At 40.7% G+C, this 20,663-nt stretch overlaps 1 long non-coding RNA gene across 8 annotated transcripts in view; it reads right to left on the bottom strand.

Annotated features, from left to right (window-relative positions):
- Positions 1-3,074: 3,074 nt before the first annotated feature.
- Positions 3,075-20,663, bottom strand: part of LOC112642073 (uncharacterized) — a 91,918-nt gene continuing 74,329 nt past the window's right edge. For 4 of the 8 annotated variants that reach the window (XR_007404743.1, XR_007404746.1, XR_004807843.2 and 1 more), the window contains 4 exons: positions 14,949-15,076; positions 11,321-11,526; positions 4,843-6,142; positions 3,088-3,373 (listed from right to left, as the gene is read on the bottom strand). This is a non-coding gene — a long non-coding RNA (uncharacterized LOC112642073). Of the gene's footprint in view, positions 3,374-4,842; positions 6,143-11,320; positions 11,527-14,948; positions 15,077-20,663 lie in introns of all 8 variants that reach the window. The other 4 variants (XR_007404742.1, XR_007404747.1, XR_007404745.1 and 1 more) reach the window with 4 other exon arrangements.

Below are 20,663 nucleotides of genomic sequence, written 5' to 3'. Positions count from 1 at the left end.
AAGATCTCAATAAATGTTAGCTAATAGTATGATAATGGTTAGAAGAGAGGTCTTATACACTTGGGAAAGGGAGGAGAAATCTAATAGTAATGCACTGTAAAGGAAAAATGTAATCCTAAATGTAAACATAAAAAAACAAAACCTAAATGGAAAGATTGATGCTGGATCTGTGAAAACTGGGACAGGAGTGAAAGTGAACTTAGAAACCTGCAAATGGAAGACTAGCCTGGAATAGTTTTCTAGCTGGGGATGGGGTTTTAAATCTGTAACCCCAACTCAGTGGAGCTGAAATAAAATGGAGTGCACTTGCCAGTGTTGGTATGATGGCTCTCCAAGTGGTCCTCCTGAAATGGTGGAATGCCATAAGGTTGGTGCTTTCAAATGAGAATCTGGGATTTAACCCCTAATCCCCCCAGGTGTGACTTTGTAGAGTCACAGGCACATCATCCAAGTTGTTTAGTTTTACCAGCCAGTTAATAGATGAGTATTTTGTGTGTGTGTGTGTGTGTGTGTGTGTGTGTGTGTGTGGGATACTAGGTGTGGCTCCTTCAGGCTTGGAATATCTCCCCTCTATTTCAGAACCAAGGAATCCTTCTTCTGCCTCAGGGCCCAGGACAAATGTCATGAAGTTCTGCCTTTTTAGGCTGAATGAATTATCCTTTGAACCTCTGGAACTCCCACAGTGTAGTCCTCAAGGCTTTTCTTGGCATCAATTTCATTTTCTTTCTAGTTCATCGTCACAGGATATGCCACTCCCCAGCAGTTTTAAAGCTCACCCAATTCAGGATACCCCTTTTCTCTTTGTATTTTTTCTTACTACCTCCATCCTTCCCCTGACACCATCTCTATCCCAAATGCCTTGCACACTATAGGCACTAAATAAATGCTTCTTGCATTGCAGGCAGTTCTCCAATAGTAGTTATGTTACAGAACACAGCACTGTTTCTACCATGGAAAATTTAAAAAAATAAAAAACAAAACAACTTCCTGTAGAGACATGACTTTATCTTTAAGCTATGTAGATTTATAACTTCTTACCCACCAAAAATTGAAGATACTGCTGAAATTCTGTACAATTACATCTAGCATGGTAATGTGGTTAGATGACGTATAGCATTAGGTATCAAATGTATAGCATTTAGAAAACAATTCGGTCACAGTACTGGGTAAACAAGGAATTTGGTTTTCTAAATAATTTGCAAATACTGAATCTTTTTAACTTTTGGAAATACAAAACTTTGGCCTTGAATCAAATTGTGTGAGCAATCTCTCCACAGTCTTTAATAATGCCTTGCATTTCTACAGGGCTTTTTGTATTTTTCAAAGTTCTTTCAGTTTAATTATCTTGTTTGATCTTCCCATCAACTCTATGATGTAGGAAGGGCTGCTCTTATTAGTATCTGCATTTTACAGATGATGATAGGAGGGGTTTAAGAGGATCAGGCACTAAGCCCAGGCCAAATGGCAAACTAGTGACAAAGTCAAGGATCTACTATACCAGTGAGATTTCTGACATTTGTGAAAATTTTGGCATCATTATTTATGACTTTTCTGAGTAGTAATCTTATGCAGACAAGTCTTAATTTATATTTATATATATACATTTTCATACAGAGTTCCTTTTATAAAGAAAAACCTTTGTAGCAATCATCTCCCTCAGATACATACATGTAATAATTGTGATATTTCTTCAGTGCCTTTCATCTGTGCATATCAAGATGCATTGCAACATAAATACTCTTTAAAAACCTCTAGGTTAACTGTCAGTGTTTTTAAACAGATTTTCTTATTTTAATATTTAAAGAATAAATGTTTCTTCAAAAAATAAAAGCCCTCCATTTATATAAGATTCCTAGAATAGTCAAATAGAAAGAGACAGTAGAATAGCGCCTGCGGGTGATGGGGTTAGTGGGTAGTCGCTGGATACAGAGTTTCATTGTGGGATATTGAAAAAGTCCTGGAGATGGATGATGGTGATGGTTGCAGAGCAATGTGAATGTACTTAATGACATGGAACTGCACATTTAAAAATGGTTAAAGTGGTAAATTTTGTGTGATGAATATTTCATCACAATAAAAGAGTAGAAAACCATCTGGTTTTATTACTATGAGATTCCCTCTAGTAGAAGGTTATAATGTAACTCATGATCTTTTTTGTTTTACCTTGTCTTTTTGAAATTTACTGTACCTTAGAGCCCCTTTACACTTGCTGTGGCAGAAAAGATCGTGATCTGTAGGGAGTCCTATTAACCTTTTTAAAAAAAATCCAAAATGGGGTTGTTTTGTATGATAAGGTAAGATCCTAGTAGATTATTAAAGCTCCTATTAACCAAGTGCCTCCTACTTGCTGGTATTGACTAAATGCTTTTTCTTATTACTTCATGTCACTGGGGGAGCAGCTCTAAGTGGTAACAGATGGGAAACCAAGTTATATGAAGACAAGGTTTCTTGCCCAGGGCTACACAGCCAAACAAGACTGTTAAACACTGAAGCTGACTTCTGAGGGTGTAGTAGAATCTCCCTTTGAGTTGCAGTGGTCCAGGTTATGTGGTTGGACTAAACCAAGTCAATTTCCTCAAGTTTTCCTTAAAATCCTACTACTCCCTCTGTACTGTAATTACTGTCATCTTCTCTTTACAGAATTGTTGTGTCCTATGTAACTAGGCCTATGCTGTCCAAAATGGTAGCCACTAGCCACATGCGGCTATTAGGCAGTAGAAATGTGGCTAGTCTGGATTGAGATGTCCTGTGAATGTAAAACACGCACTAAACTGAAAAAAACTAAAATACCTCATCAACAGTTTTTGTGTTGATTACATATTGAAAGGTAATACTTTGGATATACTGAATTAAGTATAATATTTATCAAAGCTAATTTCATCTTTTTAAAACTTTTTTGTGTGTGGCTTCTAGGACATTTTAAATTAAATGTGTCTCTTGTTATATTTCTATTGGACAATGCTTTACCTGAGTCACTTTCTCTACCTCAGTTTCCCCCTTGGAAGAAAGGGCAAATAACTTTTGAGTTACTACATACAAGACAGGAGGCACATATTGATAAATCTTGCCTTTGTATTCATGACTCCACTTTCAAAGCACAATAATACAAAATATTATCATTACTACTCATTGGCATTTTTGTCCTTTTATTCCTTTTCAGGTACAGAGGAATCTCGATTAACCATACACTTTAAGTATGGAATGACTGGGGGCACCTGGATGGCTCAGGGGTCCAGCGTCTGCCTTTGGCTCAGGGTATGATCCCACCATCCTGGAATCGAGTCCTCCATCAGGCTCCCCTCAAAGAATCTGCTTCTCTCTCTGCCTCTCTCTCTCTTCCTCTCTGTGTCTCTCATGAATAAATACATAAAATCTTAAAAAAAAAAAAAAAAAGAATGGAATGCCTAGTAAAAACAAAACATAGTCTTGTTCTATTGCTTGTTTATTCAGTTATTCATTCATGTATTCATTTCATATTACAAATATTTATTGAGTGACACATTACGTACATGATACATGACTATGAGAAATTCAGAGATGAACCAGATTAGTGTCTACTGCTGATCCTTTTTCAAAAATATATTAGTTTATTTCCTTGTTTTTTATGCTGAACATGAGAGGCAGCGTGATATAATGAAAAAGTCCTGGCCCAGGGGATATAAGACCCACCGTCTAGTCCTGGTTTTATGAGTTACATGAAATAAGCAGGTCTTTTTTAAATCTAACTCATCCACAAAATTAGAAAGGATAAAAATATCTGCTTTGCCTATTGCAAATATAAAATAATGGAAATGATAATCTACAAATTGCTATTTTTTACTTATTGGAAGACATTGTATTAGAAGTCAGAAGATCTGGTTTCCCTTCTGGACCCTACTAACAAAAGACTCTAGCTTTCACCTCTCACGCCTTGTTGTCCTCATCAAATTAAGAGGTTAGGGGCATCTTAGCTGGCTTAGTCAGAAGAACATGTGACTCTTGATCTCAGGGTCATGAGTTTCAGCCCCATGCTGGGTGTAGAGATCATTAAAAAAGATAAAGACACTTTTAAAATAAAATGAAGAGTTTAGTGTGCATGATTAGATTTAGATTCCAAGATCTCTTCCAGCTGAAAATTCCAGGTTTTAGGAGTTCGTGATTTTAAAGTAATTATTCTCTGAAGATCAGCATGTTAATTTACTAGAGTTAGATAAGTTTTCTAGCCATGGATCTTAAAAGATTTAAATGTATGAAACACTGGAAGCTTTTCTAGAAATTGTGCTTAATTGTTTGCAGAAGAATCTCTGCATTGGCTTATTTTACAGGGTGTTTTGCCTTCTTCACCTTAAAAAGCGAAATAGAAGAGGAAAATTTTTGTAAAGAAAAACAACTATTTGAGTTACCTATTGGTGTGTAGCAAAACACTCTAAAACCTAGTGGTGAAAAACAACAATTTATTATTTTTTATGATTCTGTGGGTTGGTGGTTCTGATGCTTCTTACTCACTGATTGGGGTTTCTTATGCTGCTGCATTCAGCTGAGTGCTCAACTGAGGCTGGAACATCGAAGAATGATCTCTCATTCTCCAGGGCTGTGGTCCACGTAACCTCTCCTCATTCACTAACCTAAGCCCAAACTTCTTACATGACAACTGAAGCCCAAGAGGCAAGAGGAAAGCCCCAACGTACAAATATTTGTGTCAGCTGGCTACTGTTCCTTTGGCCAAAGTAAGTTTTGTGGCCAACTTCAGAGTCAATATGGGGGAGCCTGAGGATTTGGAGGTATGTTTCATTGAGGACCACCAGTGTAAAAGTCTACCACCACAACTTCATCCAACTGAGTTCTAAGTAACAGAGGTCTTACCCCTATGCTCCTGTATATATTATTCCATTCTTTTCTTCTGTGCTTTGTGCATACTTCCCTTTCAGCAGGTATCATACTCCACTTTAATTATCAGTTTATATTTCCATCTTCCTGCACCAAAATGGGACATTAATGAATAAGGAAAGAGAAAGTGTCTTATTCCTCTCTAAATATCAAGCATCTATCACAGTGTCTCCACATTGAAGGCATTTAGTTAATAACACTGAATGACACAGACTCCAATTCTTTGGAACTCCACGCAGTGCCAACAGTAGAGCATCTTATTTCAGATTGCACCAGGGCAAGAATTCCTAACCTAGGCTCTTTATCTTCACTAACTTCTATCTGCTATTTGTCATTTCCTTCAGTTATAAATATAAGCAACAACCACAGTAGTGTTATCTGTAGGTGTGTGAGTTTACCACCAATGGAAACCACAAATATTTCATATCACAACGCAGATGACTTATAGATATTGTAAATATTATAATTTTAAAAATAATTTTAAAATAACATGAATAACCCATTTTAATATAATTGATTTTCTTTGTAGTCCTAAGTCTTCTATTTCATTCCATTTAGAAATATTCTTCTGAGGAGTACAGGGGCTTTACCACACTGCCCAGGCTGTCTGTTGCAAAGAAAAGGTAAAGAACCCCTGACCAGAGTAAGCACCTGACTTGGCAGACATTTCATACTCTTGAGAAGACCCTCCCTCCCCACCTCATTAGAGCCACATCAACATTACCTTGTTTGAAAAGCAAATTCTCAGGCTCTACCACAGACCTTCTAAATCAGGAAGTTCAGGGGTGGGGCCCAGTAATCTGTGTTTCTACAAGCCTTATAGGTGATTCTGATGCAGGAGAGAATTTGAGAACCATTGAACCAGGATAAACATAAGTGAATTGAAACTAAGCTGTAAAAGGGTAGCTGGAGACCATTTAATCGATCAATGAGTATAGATAAATATTGACTGGTATCTCCTGTTTCCTCAGCACTGGGAAAAGTACTTTAGGAAAATGCTCTGTATCTTAATTTCAGTGATTGTAATGCAGACATATACATATATAAAAGACGTTAGTCTGTAACTTATTAGTGTACTATATGTATCTTGCATGTCAATTTCAAAAATAACTATACATAAGTATGGAATACATAATCCCTGCCTTTGAGGAACTTTCCATTCATGTTAGGAATCCATTTATTCAGTCATTTATTGAGGACCAGACAGTGTGCGGGATGCTTAGAGATGCAACAATGAATGGGCCAGAGATGAAATCTGTCTTCATAAGTATACATTCTAGTGGAGGAGTCAGAAAATAAACAGGCAATTATAAAACAGTGGTGATGTCCATCATAATTATGAATAATATGTAGCACTAAATAATTATGGTATTCATTGAGTCCAAGACAAACTTAACCTTTCTGAAATAAGGATGTGTCTTACGTTCTATGGTTGCCAGTTTTATTTCTTTTTAAGATTTTATTTATTTATTTGAGATAGTGAGAGACAGCATGAGGAGGGAGAGAGGGAGAAGCAGGTTCCCCACTGAGCAAGGAGCCAATATGGAGCTCCATCCCAGGTCCCCAGGATCATGACCTGAGCCAAAGGCAGATGCTTAACCAATCAAGCCACCCAGGTACCCCTGGTCGCTACTTTTATTAGAAGGGTTTTCCTAATGTACATAAAATAATTGTGCATCTTTAGTTGATAGGATCTTGATTTCGTGATATTTGATATATTCTAAACTATCAAGTAATACAGCAGTTCAGGAATATGGAGATAATAACCATTCCAAGAATCAAAAAGAGCTTCAAGTGTAAGGTGAGATCTGAGCCACGTTGAAGAAAGAGTAGGATTATTAAGAGAGGAAAAACAACAGGGGCAACCGCAGGCAAAACACCCAAAGGGAAGGAGAAGCTGTAACTGAGAGGTACAGGCCCGGGCAGAACAAAAAAGGGGGACATTAGGAAGCAAGGCAGCTGAGGGGCTGAGAACCTGAGATCAGATTATAAAAAGCCTAGAAAATTAAGAAAATGATGGAATTAAAAATAAGGAGCAATAAAAGATTTCTGAGCAGAATGAAAGGTTAAGTCCAAAGCTGGTATGTGGAATGGACTCAGCAACAGGTGGGATAGATATCTAGATTATCTATCTATCTATCTATCTATCTATCTATCTATCTATCTATGGTTTTTTTTTTTTTCCATTTTTGGTCACCTCTGCTTGAGCTTGAAGTCAAAAGATGCACTGACTTGGCACTCAGAGACCATGAGCTCCTGGCAGAGTCATAGCAAATACAACAGTACTATATACACATGAGCATGTGGCAGAGATGAATGAGCCAACACCCAACCACTCCCCCAGACCTGGGGTGGCCGGAGTGGGGGTGGGGAGCACACCCACTGGGTGTTCTTGTTCTCCAGCTGCCAAACCTGAATGATGACTGTGGCACCAGAGACAGCCACACCAGTGCTGGGCTGCTGACCATTGCCCTCTCCCCACTTGGGCCTCATGGAAAGCCCTAGCTGCTCAAAGACTTGTCTTCTTTTTGAGGAAGCCTCAAAGTCATCCCAAAGTCATCATTTAATCCTCACCACATCCAGGTGAGGTAGCTGTTACCAACCCCATTTTACAGGACTTGGGCTCAAGGTGAAGCAATTTGCCCAAGGTCACAGAGTTAGTAAGTAGCAGAGTTGGGATTCACACCCTCTCTTGCCTCCTCTCAACGTCTGCTCTTTGAGTCTCAGCCCCAACCAGACTGCCAGATCAATGTTTCAGACCCCCAGGTAGAGAGTCTGGAATTCGCACTAATGTAACTTGGGTTTTGTGTATACCTATGTGCCCACCAAATTACAACCTTATCCCTAACCTTTTGTCAGGAGCATGCTTGCCTTTCTGTAAGACTGGAACTCTCCTTAACTCTTTGCTTTGCACTTGAGTTACTCTGCTACATGGATAGCCTACCCTGGAATCCCTGACCTCTTGACCATCTCCTGCTAGTCTCTTCCTTCCAATCACAGTCCTGACCCAAACTAGATAAAATCTGTGCCCTCAGCCTTGTTGCCTGCCTGGTTTTGAGCACCACCCCTATCTGAAAATTCCTGCTGCTATGCCCCAATTCCTGAGATCCATTTTGCCAATTAGGTCAGTACATGTCTAAGGCTCCAACTAGGAAACTAGAGCTCGGCTCAGATTAAAGTAGAGCTGGCCCACAGCTTGGAATGTGGATGTAAGAAGGAATCTGAGGAAAGAAACTAGGAAGGAAGGCAGGGAACAGAACCAACGCCCAGCCTAAAAGCATCAATCCAAAGGAGCCTGGCAGAGAGAGAGGGGGAACCAGCCAAGAGGGAAGAAAGAAAGAAGGTAGTAGCAGAAGCCAACAGTAAGGAGCAAGTAGGTGGAGAAGGGAGGGCAGGGGTGAAAGCAGCACTGACATGCCAAGCACCTGAATGTGGGGCAGGGCTTCCTATAGGGTCTATGAATATGGAGACAATGGACAAGGTCACTAGGCTGGCTTAGACCTGGCACTGACCTCTGCCTGGCTCTGTCTCAGCCCTCGGGCACTACCAGGATTGCTGGGTGCTCTGACCACCATCCCAACCCCAGCCTCCTCCTCCACTCCACCCACATTCATTTGTTTACTTATTCAATTAACAGCATGTATAGTTTGTAATCGGACATATCCTATGCTAAGATCATTTAAATTTTTCTAAGACAAGAAATAGCACATAGACTTGAGAGAAGGTAAAAATACACTTAAGTTTAGAACATTAACTCATTTATTTTTTTCCTTTTATTCAATTTCCAAACTAAGTTTTGGTTGATACTATCAATGCTACTAAGCATTTGCTACTGGTTTCAAAAGAATTTGCAACAAAGAATGCCTGAAGATTGCCAAAAATTACACAGTCAACAGTGGAGCTAAAAAAATGTTGGTGTTGATCACGAAATTTTCTAGACTCAAGTAGAGTCCCCATAAGGAAAATATTGATGCAAAGCTTTGAAACTTTACTTTGGAATACTTCTTACGGCCCCAGATCAAATAACACTCGAAAGTTTCAAGATGCATGTAAACTCTACACGCTGACTACAGGATGCTGTGGTCAGGCTGAAGCTCCGTCCACCATCCGCCTGCTCAGAGTAAACAAAAAACAACTCCAAGACTTGTACAGAAACCATGGCAAACCCTGAGAGGGACTCGAACTTAGACCGCAAGTTTCATACTGCTGACCATGAACATGTTTACATGTTGTCTGATTGGGGGCAAGAGCAGAAGGAGTTTGGGTGACTTACAGAGCGGCTGCCTGACGTGTGGTTAAAGTCACCTCATAGTGTTGAGGGGAAGAGGACCAAGGCATAGGGATCAGAGGACCCAACTACATACAGTCAGGGGGTCAGAAGGTCCATGACAAACTTGGGCCTGAGTTGGGTAGGAATTGCCAACTGCTGGGTATGTGGGTGGAGGGAAGAAACACTTAAACAAGAAACAGATGTCACTTAAAATGATATAGGGCCTACAGAAGGTTGCCTGAGGTCTGGTTCATGATCATCAAAAGCATCAGTCTGAGCACAGGGAATGGCTTACAAAATTCTGTTAGAGATTTTGCACTAAAAGTCACAGTATCAGGAAGAAGAATGGGTTACACTGAGTAACAAAGGGAGAAAACTTTGCATGGGTCAGTGAGAACTGACAATGACACATTTCAATACCCAATTCTTGCTAAATTCTGCTACTCCAAGGAAGATGAAGCAGTTGAGGCCATTGCAAATACTTTCCCTCCTCCTGCACTGGGTAATTCAATGGGAGTAAATGGAAGTAAGCTCCTTGCTTAAAGCTGGCCCTGCTAAGAGGGACTGGTGGGGAGGGAGTGGGGAGCCCTAGAAGTCAAAGCCATGATCACAGGCCAGAGCTTCTGTGGTCTATGTAACATCCATCCCATGTGGACAACTCCCCCAGACTCTTTCTGACTCTTTCTGACCTCTCTAGAGCCTCAGCCTAGCAGAGATAGGGTTGGGGATAAGTCAAATCATAAGCTCTACTAGTTGCTACACCCCTAGGGAAAGGATGCCTGGACCATTAGGAATACCGCCCTGGGCGGAAGAGGTCCAAGAATGAAGTTTGCAAAAATTAGTGCCACTTCCCTCTTTCTTTACTACGCCTATTTTGCAGCTTATTTACTTTCCGAAGTGCTTGATGCTGAGTGTGAAACTTCAAAGCATCAGGAGGGAAAGTTACAGAGGAAAGGAAACATTCTAGTTCCTAGAAGCTATTTTGCAACATGAAGCAATGCTTTGTTTCCAGGCAACTGGACCATCTGTAGCGGAATCCCAACTAAGGCATGGGTGGGTGAGGAGGGGCTGGAAAGAGCTGGGTGCGTGATCACTAGCCAAGAGGGCGGGGGTTTGGAGCAGGGCTCAGCCTGAGCCAGAAAGCCAGAAACTAAAGTGTTAGGCAAGGAAGCTGAGGCAGAAACCCAACTGTGTGGATTTTGGCAACATAAGAAGATTAAGGAAGAGATGCTTGAGTTATCCCAGAAAGTAGGAAGGCTCAGAGCCAGAGAAGTGAGCTGGAATCCCAGCTGCCATTTGCATTAGTACAACCTTTGACAAGCTTCTTAACCTGTGTAAAACTCTGGTTCCTCATGTATAAGACAGGAATCATACTAATCCCACAGGGATGTGGTGAGAATTAAACTTCATAAAGTATTTAGGCCCCAAATATATAGGCTTTTATTCTATCCTTGAAAACAAAGAAGGGATCTTAGCAGCACAGCAAGGACCACAAAGAGAAACAGTGTTTAATAAATATTTTCTGGCAAATGGGGGAAAAGTTGCATTCCAGGCCCTATCTCCAAGTGAGGCTGAGGTTGCTAGTCTACACATTCACATTTTACCACTCAAATGAAGCTCATGAGCCATTGACATGACTTGGGGAACTTCTTAGAAATTGCAGGCTCTCAGACCCCACCCCAGCCCCAAATATCAGAATATCCACTTTGATCTGACCCCCCAGGTGATTTGTCTGCCCGTTAAACTTTAAGAAGCACTGCTCAGTCAGATTGACTAGAGGAATGAGGAAGTCTGAGTCTCCTTCCTGGTGGGTGCTTTCTCGTGGCTCCAGCTGGGAGGGGCTGGGGAGGGCCGGAGCTGTCAGGGAATATCCAAATGGATTCCTTAAATTGTGACCACGTTCTCTCAGGGTTTGAGCAGATGGCCAGGCTGCTCTGCATCAGAGGAGCTGGGCCCCCATCTGCTGGGCAGGGATAGTGTACAGATTCCATGGATATATGAACAAAAGTTGAGTTTCAGAGCCTTGGCCGGACTCAAAGGCAAGAGGTCAAGAAGGCAAGAAGCCAAGTCCAGGGGACTCAGGTAAGTGAGAAGCTAAAACAGGTTATGCTGGTCTATGGAGTCAAAGTCTAAAGAATAAGAGTCTGGAAGAAAAAGAAAGCAGATGATTCAACCAGTACTTACGGTGCCACTTATGTGTAAGACACATATGTATGTGTAAGGGAGTGAGTTCTCATTTTAGGAGAGGTTGGTCCTCATTCTCGGGTTTCACGTGTAGGTGGATGTGTCTTTATAGCTGTGTGGGTGTAGTGTGAGGGGGACTCAGCATTACAACACACACTCGCTCTTTATGAAGGCAGATATGAGGCTTGCTGGAAGGTTCTTTTGACCTGCCAACATAAAGAGATATCAGTCATGGTGGGAAAGTGAAAATTTCAGGGACTCTTTTAGAAAGTACTGTGAAAAAGTGAACAGAAAGTCCCAGAACTTTTGCTCACACCATAAACCTGTGTGTTTTCTTTAATTTTTTTTTTTAATTTATTCATGATAGGCACACAGTGAGAGAGAGAGGCAGAGACACAGGCAGAGGGAGAAGCAGGCTCCATGCACCTGGAGCCCGACGTGGGATTCGATCCCAGGTCTCCAGGATCGTGCCCTGGGCCAAAGGCAGGCGCTAAACTGCTGCGCCACCCAGGGATCCCAGCCTGTGTGTTTTCAATTAGGAATGGGCCACCCATCAGGAGACAATATGCCCACACCTCTAGTAACCTGGACAGCCTTGTCTCAAGCGGAGCAGCACAGAATCCTATTATTCGAGGATGTCAGAGCCAGAGGGGACCTGGTTGTTTTCAATCACTTTTTAATCCATGGAACCCTATTTTCTAACATTATTGGATCCCTAACATTGGAAATGGATATGAATGAAGCTGCTCTTACTGAAGCAGAAGCTGGACGCCAGAGCAATTGCCTTCTACCCTACACCCCAAGGCCCTCTGAGACTCCTGGGTGGAACCCCCTTAGTTCCATAGGGCAGTCTGAGAAGCATTGCTCTTTACCAGCCCTATTGCCACACATGAGGAAAAGGAGGCCCGTGCGGACAAGATCTTCTTTGACTTGGCACTGACTCAACTCACTATCCACGTGACTCCCTATGGTTTAGCCACCATGGACTTTCTTCTGTCCTCAGAACATTCCACGCTTCCATGCTCTCTCTTCTGGGACTTTCTATATACTATTCTCTCTACTTGAAACACTCTCTGCTCCTCTCCATGCCTCCTTGTCTTCCCACTCCACTCCTGCCTGCCTGGCTTCTCAGTAACCTGCAGATCCCAGCAACCCTGTTTGTTTTTTCCACAGTGCCTAGCACTGTGCTCGTGTCTTTTCTCAATAATTGAATGAGCACACTTGCAGGAGCCTTGCCCCATAGCTGCCCCAATAGCTCTAAGGTGTAGGAATCCTGACAGCCCCTCCACCCAAATATGGAGCAGTTGTGAGCAAATCCTTGTCCAGTCCATGTTGATTCCTTCTCAGGGAGTTTTGATTGGTGTACAACAAGGTGAGGCTGATGATCCAAGTAATGGGAAAAATGTGAAGGAAGTGCAAAGTGAGACACAGTTAGAAAATATTGGTAAGGGGATGCTTGAGGAGGCTCGGGATCATGCCTTTGCCTCAGGGCATGATCCTGGGGTCTTAGAATCGTGTTCCACATCAGGCTCCCCAAAGGGAGACTGCTTCTCCCTCTGCCTGTGTCTCTGCCTCTCTCTCTGTGTAGACATGAATAAGTCAATAAAATCTTAAAAAAAAGAAAATGTTGGTAGGTTCATGTGATAGCAGCCTTCAAAGTGGCCATTCAGAGTTTTTGTTAGATATATGCTTCTTATGATTACAGTCTTCAGATATTATCCTGAACTGCCACCTTGAAGGTTTGGGGCGGGGAGAGAAAAACCAGGTCTTCAATCAGACTACCTTCTAACCCCATATTGGACATTACTAATAGATACTCTTCCAAAAGTTCCACAAGAAATTATTCACAACTTGATGATGACAGGTCGCTGATGACAAAATATAACCATAAAATGTGCTACCTGGGATATCTCAGGCATTTCTGTGATAGATGCATGAATCTCTCCTGGAATACACATCTGACTTATTTATTTATTTATTTTTATTGGAGTTCAATTTGCCAACATATAGCATAACACCCAGTGCTCATCCCATCAAGTGCCCCCCTCAGTGCCCATCACCCAGTCACCCCCACCCCCCACCCTTTCCACCACCCCTTGTTCGTTTCCCAGAGTTAGGAGTCTCTTATGTTCTGTCTCCCTTTCTGATATTTCCCACTCATTTTCTCTCATTTCCCCTTTATTCCCTTTCACTATTTTTTATATTCCCCAAATGAATGAGACCATATAATGTTTGTCCTTCTCTGACTGACTTTTTCAATCAGCATAATACCCTCCAGCAGTTCCACCCACGTGGAAGCAAATGGTGGGTATTTGTTGTTTCTAATGGCTGAGTAATATTCCATTGTATACATAGACCACAACTTCCTTATCCATTCCTCTTTCGATGGACACTGAGGCTCCTTCCACAGTTTGGCTATTGTGGACATATGATTTTTTTAAAAAGCTAAATAAATATGAGGTAATGATGCACTAAAATTTTTCTGAATATGCAAGCAGTTACAAATGCTAAGTCAATGTATTCCAAAATTGGCTCTCCCTATTAGTATGTGGGCAGTAAATTGTTAAGAAAAGCTAATTATCTCTTTAGATAGTATTACCCTAAATATTACTTTTACAAACTTTGTAGAATGAGTCAACAGGTTAATTCAAGTCTCTGCTTAAGCAACATTTTATTTAAAGTGACACTTCCTGGTGAGCAGGTTTTTAATTAAAAAAGAAAATTGCATTTGCATCCCTTGAAGATAAAGAAGAAACTACAGACTATTTCACTATCTACACTCTCTGTTTCTACTTATCTTTGGCACCAGTTACAAAGGAAAACTACCCGGAAGGATAATTTCTCCCACAACGATCCCTTTCAATTAGATAGGACTTAGCAACTTATAAAGTATGTTCACATACATGATTTCATTTGCCCCTGTCCACCACTCTGTATGGCAGATGTAACAAGAATGAAAGTGAACTTCAAGTTATGGATGGGGATGCTGTGGAAGCCATAGGAGCTATGTGACTTGCTCCTGGTCTCCCTGCTAGTAGGGGTTCAGCCAGGCTTTGAATCCAGGGTTTGTGGTTGCAGGTCTATCTCAGCAGCTAAACTGTGGATAAGGCTCACTGATGTCTTAGATCATACTGTAAATGGCCCTTGAAGGTCTCCTAGTGTTGTGATTCTCAAACTATACTTCTTAGAACTCCAAAGGTTCATAGTGATGCTTAAGAAGCCACTGTAGGGAAAGTGAAAAGACAGGATACTGGGCTAACATCCCAATCAAGGAAATCTGTTGGGCGCCTGGGTGGCTCAGTTGGTTAAGTGTCTGCCTTTGGCTCAGGTCATGATCCCAGGGTCTGCTCAGAGGGGAGTCTGCTTCTTCCTCTCCCTCTGCCCCACCCCTGCTCCTTCTCTCTCTCTCTCCTTCACACACACACTCTCTCTCAACTAAATAAAATCTTAAAAAAAAAAAAGGAGCTCTGTTTTTATGTTTCATATACTAATGCTTCAAAAGTAAAATTTCTTTGGAAGAAAGTATTCCACTGCTTAAATTATTTTTTTTGAAACTACGGTACACTTGTCCAAATTTCTCATTTTATACATTGGAAAAGACTCATAAAGATGACATAATTTGGGGCACCTGGGTGCTCGGTGGTTGAGTGTCATGGCTCAGGTCGTGATCCTGGGGTCCTGGGGTGGCGTCCCACAGCAGGCTCCCTGCAGGGGGCCTTCTTCTCCCTCTGCCTATGTCTCTGCCTCTCTCTCTCTCTGTGTAGACATGAATAAATAAATCTTTAAAAAAATGACATAATTTGTCCATTTTTACACCCAAATAAGATCAGAAACCAGACGGTTCTCTCCACACTGTGGGATCAGTATCAGTACACTGTTTTGTCTCCAGCTGAAGCTCCCTGACTTGAGTGTGTATCAAGATCACCTATGGGGCTTGTCACAGATTTCTGGATCCCATGTCCAGAAGTTTTGATTCAATAAAGTTGAGGTGAGGCCTGGGAATCTGCATTCACAACAGATTTGCAGGTAATTCCAATGCTGCTACACCACCTATCAACAAGATACAGAACAACTGAAAAGTCTATTGAATTGACCAGCTAATTGTGCATTTCCTCAATTTTATTTCATGCTGGACAAGTGGTAAAGAGACATTTCTCCTTCAGAATTTATAAATCCATTGCTTTAACCATGCCTCTACACATTCCTCAATACCTCATGTCGCCATTCTATCACATCAAGATTCCATGTCCTTTGTGTCGCAAATGACGCTGACATCCCAGCTCATACTCCCTCACCAACCTCTGAGTCACTGGCACCTACCATGGGCAGTTTCCATGCACACAGCCAGCTTTCTATTTCAATGGGTGGCATCTCTTTGCTGTCTCTGTCTGAGGACTTTCTTTAGCTGACAAGAGCTTACTCAGCTCACGTGTGTGTGTGTGTGTGTGTGTGTGTGTGTGTGTGTGTGTAATTAATGCCCCCATTTTCCAGGGCATCCTCCAAACAATGACATGAATCTGCAGATAAATACTCTGGCTTAACCTATCCCTCAGTGGGATAATTTGAAGCTTGTTCAAACGACTCCGCAGAGGGTCTAGTGAGACTGTGCCCCAGATTCATAGAGCAGTAACTCACTCATTCATTTATTGGCATTTCCCCCTTTCCTATCCATGTCCCCCACTTCCTCATTTGTGCTTCCTGAGATCACTTCCTATATAAACTACCTGCATCCCACATTTCTGTCTCAGGGTCTGCTTTTGGGGAAACAAACCAAGACATTCTATCTCATAGTTGTTCACCAAATTCACAGAAGCATACATCTGTTCTTGCTCACCTTTCAGATCTGTGCCCTAGGGTTTTATCCACAGGTCTTCCAACCTGTGTTAGAATTGGTGTTAATAAACAAACAATACACAAATTGTTGCTGCCTTAACAGTAGCAGTAATACAGACTGTCCAATGTGTGGATACTCATGATTCATTAACTGTATACTTGAGTAGTCACTCTTCAAAAAGAGGCCCAAATTCATCAGTTAGATCTGTGAAGGATGCTAACTTAAAAAAAAAAAAAAAAAACTGGCATTATTCATATTTTCCAGAACATTGCTATAAATATAAATACTTTTAAGACAGTCAATTCTGAAATGGAGATAATTTTCCTTTTGTACCATTATAGCAAAACTAACCTTCAGCAAATATTTACATTTAAGGGGTGGAGTTTCAGCAGCGATGGCACTGACATTTGTCAAACCATAGAGCAAATCTCAATGGAAAAAAAAAGAACTATGTGAGAAACAATTAAATTGTCTTCAAATTGAAGCCAAATAATAGACAGGTCCTTGGTTAAAAAACAATGAAATGAATCAAAGTTCATCCTAAATAATAGAGCTACTACATGAATTTCATTCCATTCATTGTTGATAGCTTAATTTTTCCTCTATTTAAAAAAGTCTTACTGTGGGATAATTGACATATAATGAACTGTACATAGCTAAAGTGCACAACTTAATAAATTTTTTCATATGTACGAACTCATGAAACCATCATGCTGACTTATTTTTGAAAGCAATATTATCAAGTTTTAAGTCTATATTATTTTTGAAATCCAATTTCTGGAACAGTCCATTGATTATCATATTGATGCAGTAAGTCACTGTGATTCATAGTGATTCTCCCTATTTGAAATGGCTAATGAGTATGCTTAAAATAATTGGTTGGCACAGTTCTCCAGAACTTAGGCATAGCTGGCAAGTAATAATAAAAGCTACCACGTATTGAGGATCTATCATTGCCAAGGGCCATCTTGTAGTTTGGATACATCATTTGTAACCCTTACAACAATCCCATGAGATGAGTGTTATTAATTCTATTTTACAAGTAAGCAACTGAGACTTGGAGACATTTACAGGGCTAGGACATGATAGATCTGGGAACTAGATTTGCTCCATTATGTAATATTCCCCAAATTTTTAATTTGTTTATTTTTTATTTATTCAACAAATATGCACCAGACCCTAAGTTAGATGTTGAAGACAGAGTGGTGAAGGTGATTGACATTGTTCCCTTCTCAACATCATAGTTTACAGCCAATGATGAAGAAATTTACTATTTCACTGAAATATTATACAAATAATGGATTATAATTGTTATGAATGCCTATGGAGAGAAATACAAGGCACTGTGAGAGTGTGAACTGGGGACTTGATCTAGTTTGCCAGTTAGAGGAGGCATTCATAAGGAAGTAATGTTTAAGCTAAGACCTGACAAATGAGTATATCTATAGCTTTCTTAAGTAGAGGAAGTGACATACATGATCAGATTTGAAGGACTATTTATGGGAAAGCCACTTACACAGTAGTGGGCAGTGAAGGAGAAAAAAATGTCTTCCTTGGAAAGGAAAATTGTACACTGCAAGTTCAACGCTCAGGCAGGGTTGAAAACAGAATCTACATACCTATGTAGTACAAGAAAACCTCATCATACCTAAATATTGTTTAATACTTAGATTCTGGGTTAGTTAATGCTCTCAGGCATTTAGGTTAGTAAAAGCAAAATTCCAGGAAAAAAAAAAACTTTAAACCATCTTTCAAAAAATTCACACATAATAAGGTTTTAATGAACATGAACTCACAGTCAAAATACCATGGAACAAGCTGCCAGGAGCAAACATTAGCAGACACAATAAAGTATACCACAGTCAGAACAGCAGAGACTGCAGATATTATTATAACTAGCAGATTAGCAAATTCAGAGTATAAAATAAGTTTGTTTGATACATTTATAGAAATAAGACTATCAAAAATACAATTAAGAAGCAAGGTATTTTAAACTGATAAATAGATTTGAAAAAGAACCACACAGAACTCCTAAAAATTATGTGTAGACAGTATTAATCCTTTATCTCTTAAGTTTGTTGCACATATTTTCTTCCAGGTTTGTAGCTTCTGTTTAACTTAATTTGTGGTGATCCCTGTCACTCACTCCTACATTTTTTGTTCTTTAAGGTCAAATCTGTCCATAATTTTCCTTTATGGCTTTTGCAGTTTGTCCCCTGCTTAGAAGTATTTTTTCTCCTCCAATGTATTTTAAGAACCCTTATTTTTTTAATGTTTATTAATTCATTTTAATCTGGATTTTATATTAATGCAGGAGTCTAATGTTTTTAAAAGATTGCATTTGGAAATTCCAACACTGTTTATTAAATAGACCTTTTTTTCTAGTTCTAGTCAATGAGAATTAGTTCTCTTACAACTTCTGATCTCACTTACTCCCCGCCCCCCATCCTCCCAATTTTGGGTTAAATCATCAGTCACTACTTATATAATAAAAAAAAAAATTCAGGGATCCCTCGGTGGCGCAGTGGTTTAGCGCCTGCCTTTGGCCCAGGGTGTGATCCTGGAGACCCAGGATCGAATCCCACGTCGGGCTCCCGGTGCATGGAGCCTGTTTCTCCCTCTGCCTATGTCTCTGCCTCTCTCTTCTCTCTCTCTCTCTCTATCATAAATAAATAAAATTTAAAAAAATTCAAATATTATACACTGATGTGGCAGGTAATTACTGTGATTATGTTTCCTTTCCTGAGTAACTTTTTGTTTTTCCAGGGGTTAGCAATCATCTTGTTATTTTCAGTTGCACAGTTTTCTATCAATCTATTTAAATGCTTGATTGGACTTGTCAAACACCTATTGTTATCATTTTCCGGATGCTAAAATATATCGAATGATCTTTCTGTTCCATTCCCCCCACCCCACCCCCCATCCCCCTGGCAATCTACCCCTCAGAACTCTCAAGTTCTCCTGCTCCATCTGAGCTAATTACTTTCTAGGCCTATGACACAGCTATTAGCTGGAATTTCCTTTAATGCTTTCCCCCACTGGATCCTTCAAATACCAGTATGTGGAGTATGTTTTGTCTTTAGAGAAGCAGCCTCCAATCTCCTGCCTCAGGGTTACATGCCTGATGGTTATTTGGAAGAAGGGTCTTCATGGGAGTAGATCTAAATATTTTTTTAAAGATTTATTTATTTATTCATGATAGACATAGAGAGAGAGAGAGAGAGAGAGGCAGAGACACAGGAGGAGGGAGAAGCAGGCTCCATGCAGGGAGCCCAATGCGGAACTCGATCCCGGGACTCCAGGATCACGCCCTGGGCCAAAGGCAGGCGCTAAACCAACGAGTCACCCAGGGATACCCATAGGAGTAGATCTAAGAAAGAAGGCTGTGGGTCCCACTGCTTATTACTTGAACTTTCCCATAATCAGCATGTTTCAATCTCCTACTATTATTAACCCAGCTCCACCTCACCCCTATATGTCTTGTGTCCCTGAGCCTGTCTGGGTCTCTCTTGCTCATTATCTCCAGAGAACATGCTTCCTATTGCCAAAAGTCACTCCCTGACTTCAAAGGATGGGAAAGAGGGCCTCTGGCTTTAATATTTACATAAAAATTTCAACCAATCCCTGCCCCTCCCCTACCTTCGGTGTACCCAGTACCACCTCAAGTCCTGCATCTTCTGTGGACTCTCAATAGCAGCCTCCTCTGCTCTAAGTCACATTTTACTCCTCCACTCATTTTCCACTTTTCAAGATGTATTTCTGAAATTTCTCTTTTGCTCACATTTCCTTTCTAATTTTCTCAGTCTTTGTGGATTTATACTCCCTCCAACCCTACTCTGCCCCACCTCTCCCTATTTAGTGATGTTTCTGTAGGAGGAGATAAACTCAGCTATATTTAACTGGAAGTCTCTCAAACTCAGTGCCATATATGTATGTATAGATAGCACTATGAGGTATAGGAAACCCTACCCTCAAGGAAGCAACCACTGATCTGCTTTCTGTCACTATAGAACAGTTTGCATTTTTGAGAGTTTTATATAAGTGCATTCGTACATAGGCATTCTTATTTGTCTGGATTCATCTCTGGATAGATTTGCCTTTTATTCAGTTTTCTATTTATTCTTATTTATTTTTAAAATTTTTTTAAAGCTTTTATTTATTTATTCATGACAGAGAGAGAGGCAGAGACACAGGCAGAGGGAGAGGGAGAGAAGCAGGCTCCATGCAGGGAGCCTGATGTGGGACTCGATCCCAGGTCTCCAGGATCACACCTCGGGTCAAAGGCAGCGCCAGACCACTGGGCCACTGGGGCTGCCCTATTCGGTTTTTAAAAATCAGCTTTATTGAGGCACACAAAGTCACCAATTTTATTGTTTTAAATTATTTATTTATTCATGAGAGACACACAGAGAGGCAGAGACACAGGCAGAGGGAGAAGCAGGCTCCCTTCAGGGAGCCCGATGCGAGACTCAGTCCCAGGACCCCAGGATCACACCCTGAGCCAAAGGC

This window comes from Canis lupus, chromosome 21 (assembly GCF_003254725.2).
Source record: "Canis lupus dingo isolate Sandy chromosome 21, ASM325472v2, whole genome shotgun sequence".
Taxonomy (NCBI): domain Eukaryota; kingdom Metazoa; phylum Chordata; class Mammalia; order Carnivora; family Canidae; genus Canis; species Canis lupus.
The sequence above is the reverse complement of the archived record's forward strand: the minus strand, read 5'-3'. Positions and strand labels throughout refer to the sequence as shown.